Source organism: Macrobrachium nipponense, chromosome 27 (assembly GCF_015104395.2).
Source record: "Macrobrachium nipponense isolate FS-2020 chromosome 27, ASM1510439v2, whole genome shotgun sequence".
In the NCBI taxonomy this organism is placed as follows: Eukaryota; Metazoa; Arthropoda; class Malacostraca; order Decapoda; family Palaemonidae; genus Macrobrachium; species Macrobrachium nipponense.
The window spans coordinates 68,578,266-68,586,421 of NC_087216.1; positions in this window are offsets into that span (position 1 = coordinate 68,578,266).

Here is an 8,156-nt window from a genome sequence, read left to right on the forward strand (position 1 = left end):
TAGACTATTTGTATTCCAACTACAGATCTTGAGAGGGTCCATCTTGTTCATTTTCAGAGTTGGTGTCTTTTATCATTTCTCTAATTAATTCTCTCATCTCCATATTACTTCTGTGGGCAGCTACTGCCACTTTTGTTATCATTGCTGGTGTTTCAGAGCTATTTTCTTGATACACTTTTGTTAGAATTTCCTTGATCTTTTTTGCTGATATATCCCTTGGCAAAGCTATCTTTGTATGAATGTTTTCAAAGTTGATAGAAGTGACGTCTGTCTTGTAGTCTGAGTAATCTAAGACATCCTTACTGTTTGAGTTACCATCCACAATTGCTGGTTTGTCCCTGAGTGATGAAATCTCTTGTTCTAGCTTGTTAATTTCCAGTTGTAGCTTAGTATTCTCCTCTCTTAGTTTTTTGTTTCCTTCTGTCAGTTGCTTAATCTCCTGTTTGTCTTCTGTTCGTGGGTTCTTTAATGGTGCCTTTTCCTTTTCTGAGACAAGTTTATTTAGTATTTTACTCTGTTCTACCAGTTGTTCACTTAAGATTTGTAATGTTGTTCTGAGACTTTCATTTTCTCTTCTGCCTGCCTCAATATAGTCATTGAGCCTATTATTTAATACCATCAAGGGACTAACCTCTGTTCCTGGTCTGGGTGTTGTAGCTTCTGTAGTAGTCCATGCCCTAGGCAGGGGTGGGAAATTTTCGCTCCACATTGGACTCCCATTACTGGGAAGAGCATGTCCCACTGGAGGCCCTGAGATGCCTCCCTGTTCTTCCCTGCCAGTTGCTGCACTATGGGCTTCAGAGGCTCGAGCCACTTTAGGGTGCTTAGTGCATTGGCTAGAGTTTGCATTGTGACTGCCGTCACAGTTGCAACATAAAGGTGTGATCTCATTCCCAGCATTGATAAGAGCTCGGCATGTGGCTGACTCATGGTTTTGGGCACAAAATCTGCATCTAGCAGGACTCTTACACTTATCCCTACCATGATTCCACCTAGAGCACTTTCCACACAAAATAGGTCTCTACACATATTCTCTGATCCTAAGGGGATGGGGATAGATTGGAATTATCAGATGGTCTGGGATGTCTCCCTTCCACCACCCTATTATTTCACTATTTGTTCTGCTCCATTTATTCCATGCATGCAAGTCCACTGATAGCAGGACATGCTTCTTGCACTCGTTCCAGTGTCATATAGCTTGGATTAACATCTAGTATGATAACTTTTTTTTTCTTTCTTTGCGTTCAGGTTGATATAACACTACTCCCTTATGTCCTGTAGTTGTTAGCATTTGTAAAGTTTCTTTTGCACTTACTAGCACTGTTAGGCCCTTTTTCCCTGGGCAAGATTTAATTGAGTGCCCCTTATTATACTCGTCAGATATCCACTTTTCTTTATCTTTTCCATTTCCAGTGTAACCTCGTGGGAAGTAGAGTGGAGTTTACTCCAATCCTGTTAAGTTGTCAACATTTGCTATTGAATTGCTATTTGAACTATTAATTGAATCATTCCCATTTTCACTATTCTCTTTAATACAGTTATTTATTACAATTTCACCCTTTCTAATCTCGTTAATTTTTTCCGCAGTTATCCTTCTGGCTTCTCATTTTTTTTCCTCTGTCTTGGATTCATATTCTTTAAAATTATCATCATTCCCGATTTCCTGGTCATCCGTACTTTCGTCCGAAATTCCGTGAAACGGGTTCAGTTGTTTTGACATAACTTTTGAGGGCTCCCCCATGGTGGTAGAGGGCAGCAAGTGATCCTTCACGTGAGGTTGGCTGTCAAATTAAGAGAGAATGAAGGTGTGAAAGATATAGATTTGGCAGGTAGGGAGGGGAAAGGATAATGGGGGGGGGGGGGGGGGGAGAGAAATGGCGAAGGGCGAGGTAAAGTTTAACCGGCGTATCAGAGGGATGGGATGAGGCACACCTTGGGATTAAGGGCACTTCTCACTGTCCTCATCGAGGCGATGTTTACTGGCTGCTTTTTGTAACACTAGAGAAAAAGAATATTACTGTTATGACTTCATTTTATCACAATGCGTATCACAGCTGAATATATTCTTCAACACAATTAATTGTGATATATTTTCCACTTTGAGTTCCCTATTGTATGATACCAGATATAAGGGAAATAAGCTTCTTGAGATATCATAGTTGAAAATAAATCACTATCACAGAGCATTATGTCGTCAACAACGACGGTAGGAAAAAAAATTCCACCATGCATGCTATCCGTGTGATATGCTTTTTTACTCCATACAGTTCTGGGATCCACAGGAGTGGCGGGTACGATAAAAATGTTTTGTGTAGACTGAAATCCCAAAGGATTTCGTAGGACTTGACGTTCTTCCATGACCTTAACTTTCCAGCCAGAAATATTTTCTGTTCTGGAAACATTCCAGCGAAATGGTCCTTGATCCTCATTTCATAGCGGTTCCATTCCGGACTTTATAAAAGTCCACACCAGGAACAATTGACCTTAGGTCATGTCCCAGCAAAAATGAGTAATCTCATATTTGGTATGTTTTTAATTTCCCTTTTAGGACGATTCTACGTTTTTATTGACATTAGCATTAAAGCAGTAAACATTGCTTCACTGATGGAATGAGAGGTGTAGAGTGTTTCCTCTGAACGTCTTTGTCCGTAGGGGGGGTTAGTGCTGTCAGTGCTCCTCGTGTGGTGCACTGTGGGCATCACTGAAGTATCTTAGCAGCGTCCCCTTTCAGATTATCTTTCCTCCAAGTTACTTAACAGTTTCCATCCTCTCCTACCGATTGTTTCATAGACCAACTGCTTTGAGGTTTTCCTCCCGTGACACCGTTCAAACCTTTCTACTCTCAGTTTTCCTTTCAGCGCAGAATGACATCATAGGTCCCAGCACTTGGCTTTTAGCCTTAATTCTATGTTCCTTCCTCCGAACTTCTCAAGAAAAATACCATTTCCTGTGAGAGACGAAGTTGTGATCAACAATTAGCGAATCAAATGAAGGTCGTCTCTGTCTCAATATGAAACGAGCGCAAATCGAATTGCTGCGGTTCAAACTTTGAGGCTAATTACGGTTTTATTAATTATCCACGACGAGTTGATCTCTTCCAGAACAGCTGACGGGATCTTAAAGTGGTTTGGTTTGGGGGTTTTCAGTCCTCCTTCTTGCTGTGTGTGTGTGTTTTTTTTTCTTTCCTTCTTCTGATCTGATTGATTTGATGAAATAGAAGCCGTCAAGCCAAACGCTGGGCCACTTTCTACCATTCGGGGCTCAAGACAGTGAAATGAGGGAGTTAAAGGGGTTGGACAGCAAGATACAAAAATCAAGAAAATTAAGGAGATAAATACGAGGCTCTAAAAGTGGAACTGGGAGTTGCTCTAAAAAGTAATGGTTAGAGAGGTTGAACAGCAACTATGAAGAGAGGAAGTGGGAACGGAGGTCAAGTAAAAGGCTCAAAAGTGGGCAGCTGGGGACTGAAGAAACGCTGCAAACATCCTTGAGTAATGCCTACTGTGCGAGTTCGATTCTCGGGCATTCCACTGAAGTGATAGAGATGTGTATTTCTGGTGACAGAAGTTCACTCTCGACGTGGTTCGGAAGTCACGTAAAGCCGTTGGTCCCGTTGCTGAACAACCAGTGGTTCCATGCAACATACAAACACCATACAAACAAACAAACAAACAAAATGTGAGGTGCACTGACGGCACTATCCCCAACGAGGCTTGTTACCTGATGACCAGGGAGGGTAGTTGGAAACGATGCTGTGAGATTTGAGAGAATTCTATGATAGATTTATTTACTTATTATCATCACTTGTCGCTTTCAATAAAAAGGTTATGTTTCTATCTCTATTAGTTCGTCTATTGTACGTCTGTTTGCCAGCAGCAGAATTCGCGAAAAGGAACGACCACATTTTGATTTGAGTAGGCGGAAAGTTCAGTAGCGGCTATTATAAAAGTAATTAAAGTTTCCGTTAAAGTTCATAAAATTCCCTTCACACACACACACACACACACACACACACACACACACACACACACATATATATTATATATATATATATTAAATATATAATATATATATATATCACATATATATATATATATATATATATATATTAATATATATTATATACATATATATATATATATATATATATATTATATATATAATATATATATATATATATGTGTGTGTGTGTGTGAAGGGAATTTTATGAACTTTACTTTATATATTATATATACTATATAATATGCACAGTTATCTAGCTGTAAGAATATATTATGGATAGACATTGTTTGTCTTACTGTATCTGTCTATGTGTGTGTGTGCGTGTGTATTTCAACTTCCCACATTGGTTGTTGTGAGTGAATTAAAGACTGTAACTGTATTACAGTCATAACCCGAGTCCATATTTAAGTCTTGGTGAATTGGTTCAGAGAGGGAGACAACGCTTAGATGAAAAGAAAACGTTGAGAAAAATAACATTCTTAAGATGCCAAGACATTTTTCTATTAAATAGAGATGGAATGCATTGAGCCTCACCGGTAGATGATAGAAGCAGATACAACTGAAGACCTCTCTCTCTCTCTCTCTCTCTCTCTCTCTCTCTCTCTCTCTTTCAGTATATTCTATTTTACGTCTGTTCACCTGATTCACTGCAGTTCAGAATTTCTGTGACATTCTCTCTCTCTCTCTCTCTCTCTCTCTCTCTCTCTCTCTCTCTCTCTCTCCGGGAAGCAGCAAGAATCTGAATGCATAAATGAGGCCTCTGTTGGAGTGGAGATAATCTCCACCTCTATATAACCCAGCAGCCATTCAGGACAGAGACTCAAACTGTGGAAGGGGATATTGCACACTGACGCTAATTCTGACGCTTCCCCTGACTCGTCATTACTTGGGAAAGGAATATAATATAACGTTAAGTCCAAAGGCCAAGCGCTGGGACCTACGAGGCCATGCAGCGTTTAAAGGGAAACAGTAAAAAGCTTTTAAAGGAGTAACGTGAGGAAAACTTCACGGTTGTGCTATGAAACAATCGTAAGGAGAGGATGCAAAGTAAGATGGAAGAAAGAGAATATGAGCGGAGGTACACTCAAAGAAATAGGAAACTTCAAGGTATTCACTTTTCAGATTTAGATTCTGGGCGACTGTATATTCCCAGCAATAACTTTTTTTTTATTTCAGGGGGGTTCAACTAAATTTGCATTTAATTGTCGTCTAGGCAATATATTTGATTGAGGAATAAATTATATTTCAAGCTATTCTGTTTTAAGCAATATCATCCTTGTTCTTAAATCATCAACAAACTCGGCTCTATTGGGATTCATCCTAATGAAAACTCATACTTAACCTTTAGGGGGCAGGGGTTCTTAACGGGGTATCCATACCCCTTGGGGGCATGAGAACCACATGCTGGGGCATGGGACTTGATCTCTGGATATTTGTATGATTGATATTAATGTCAGTGTTTTCATGGGTACATTTTGTGAAATAATAATTATTTAAAACTATGAATACTTTTGATTTTCTCTTATGTTCTGTTCTTAGTTATTCATTCTTAAAGTATGTATTAAACTTAGTATATTGAAGTAATATCGTCAACAAAGAGGACTTAAGTGGACTTAAGCAAAGGGGTATGGAACCATATTGGGAAATTCACTAGGGGGGGGCGGGGGGGTTGGTCTGGAGTCATCAATAGGTGAGGAACCCCTGCTGTAGGGAGGGAGGGGATCCGGTCTTGTTCCGACGGCTATTTTTGGGGCAGAAAATTAGGCCTTTTTATTTATTCAGCAATAAAATGAAAGACGGATTCAGTTGCATATTTCAGTATAAATATTTGTTGCAGTTTATTTTTTATTTTAATTTTTTCCGAAGAACTACTTTTAAAGGACTCTTAATTGTCTATAGTATGTATAAGACGTGATAAAGAGAATTGTATCAAATCCGATTCGTCTATAAAATAAAATATACAGGGTGTCCATAAAGTCCCAGTACCATTACAAGCAAATTTTTGTAATGGTACTGGGACTTTATGGACACCCTGTAAAACTCTAGCAAACATTGTTAAACGCTATAACCGCTTTTCGTCTATCACAAATATATCACCTTTAAATATGCCTCCTCTTATTGCATAAGGCTTGACTTAAAAAAAACACACACACAGATATTCGTAAAAACTGTTTCCGTAGAATAACCAGAAACCCTTTTAGATATTGTATTGGCTGAGGGGGATTAGATGAGATCCTCTAGAGAGTATTGGAAATAACGGAAGTCGATCATCTCAGTACACGCTTTTAAAAGCCCCATCGAGCCCAGGGCTGGAAGCTCCAGGTCTTCGCTGGAAGGGAGGAAAACGCAATAAATGGGTCGAGGGCGAAAAGTCCTGTTTTCAGCTTTCCTGGTTTGATTTCGTTCTTCCAGATTAATTTTGATTTCATTTGAATTCTACGTCATCACCTCATACGTCAAATAAAGGGGATTTCATTGTGTTTGCTGCATAGCATGCACTGCAACTGCATAAATCCTCTGCATCCTCTTTACCTGACCTCGCTCCTGTTTGCTGCTGCAGATGGTGTGTCTTTTTCTAGTATCAGGTTTTATACTTCACTTTTTGTAGGAGTTTTATTTTATCCGCAATTGAAATGTGGAATAGCTTCCCTAGTGCAACTGTGGGATCTTCTGACCTCCAAATGCTGATGTGAGAAGCAAATTCATTCCTGCTCCCTGCTGCTGACGTCTCTTGGATTTATTTATCACCATTTCCAATAACTTTCTCTCTCTCTCTCTCTCTCTCTCTCTCTCTCTCTCTCTCTCTCTCTCTCTCTCTCTCTCTCTCTCTCTCTCTCTTTTGCTTACAGTCTGTTGACTCAGTCCATAAGGATTCTCAGCTGAAGATTCATAGAGACAAAGAGAGAGAGAAAAAATCTTCTTCACGAAGACTGCTTCCATATTCTATTAATGTGACGAACACGTTTTTTCTCCATTTCCAAGTAGATGGCTGCTGTAGGAGTTGGTTCAACGCACTCCCATGATAAATATAACTTTCCGCCCATATCTTTAGGAAAGTCTAGTGTTCATCAGAAACACACATTTTGACGAGTATGCTTAGACCTTCTTATCACGTTATCATTTCATTGATATAGTAAAAGGTATATTTCCAGCTCATTTAAAAAAGAAAATCAAAATACCTTTCCAGTTGGATGTTATCCCAGATGATCTGTTATTTTGAAAACAATATTGAGTGACTGTATTTCTCAACCGTTGGCGCGTATTGTTTCCAGTTACGTATTTTTGTAGGTGCATGTGTATTCTATTCTTCGTTTTTTTATGCATATATTTTCTGAACAGTAATATCCTCGGAAAGTAAGTACTCGATATATATATATATATATATATATATATATATATATATATATATATATATATGGTATATGTATATGTATATATATGTGTGTGTGTGTGTGTGTACATATGCATCATATATATACTGAGATATATAACAATATCAAGCAGTTAAGTATGAAATATGCAACATTAAAAAAAGGTTAGTGTATGAACATCTTGAATGAGAACTAGTTCCTTTTTCGTGTATTCCTCCGCTCCAACATCGAATCTCATGCACTGCATCTTATTTCTTACTGTCAATAGATTCCCATTCCTACAAAGTCCTGCAATGCACTTCGTCCCCTCAGCCCCAGGATCCGGTTGATACTGTGTCGCCTTCTGTCGATGGGTAACTGAATGTGGTCCCTTTTCCTCCCTTAGGTCGAACTCCAAAATGACCAGATGCTGCTCTCAATTCACCTTCCCTTCCGCCTCTGAACCTGATGAGATTATTGAACCGTTTTTTCCCTGTTTGAACAGAGAAATGGGAAGAATCTTCGAATATCTCGAGGCTGTGAAGTAAACACGTTTAAAATGACGAGTTCAGATATTTGTTATATTGTATATATACATATATACACACAAATACATTAAAAATACATAACATCCATGCATACACTAAAGGAGACATTATATAAGGAATAAAAATAATAAAATTACGAATGGCTCTGTTGCATTAAGTCTTCAAACATTCCTTAAACCAGCATAATACTTTGGCCCATGATGACCATTAACCTCTCTCTCTCTCTCTCTCTCTCTCTCTCTCTGTGCGTGTGTGT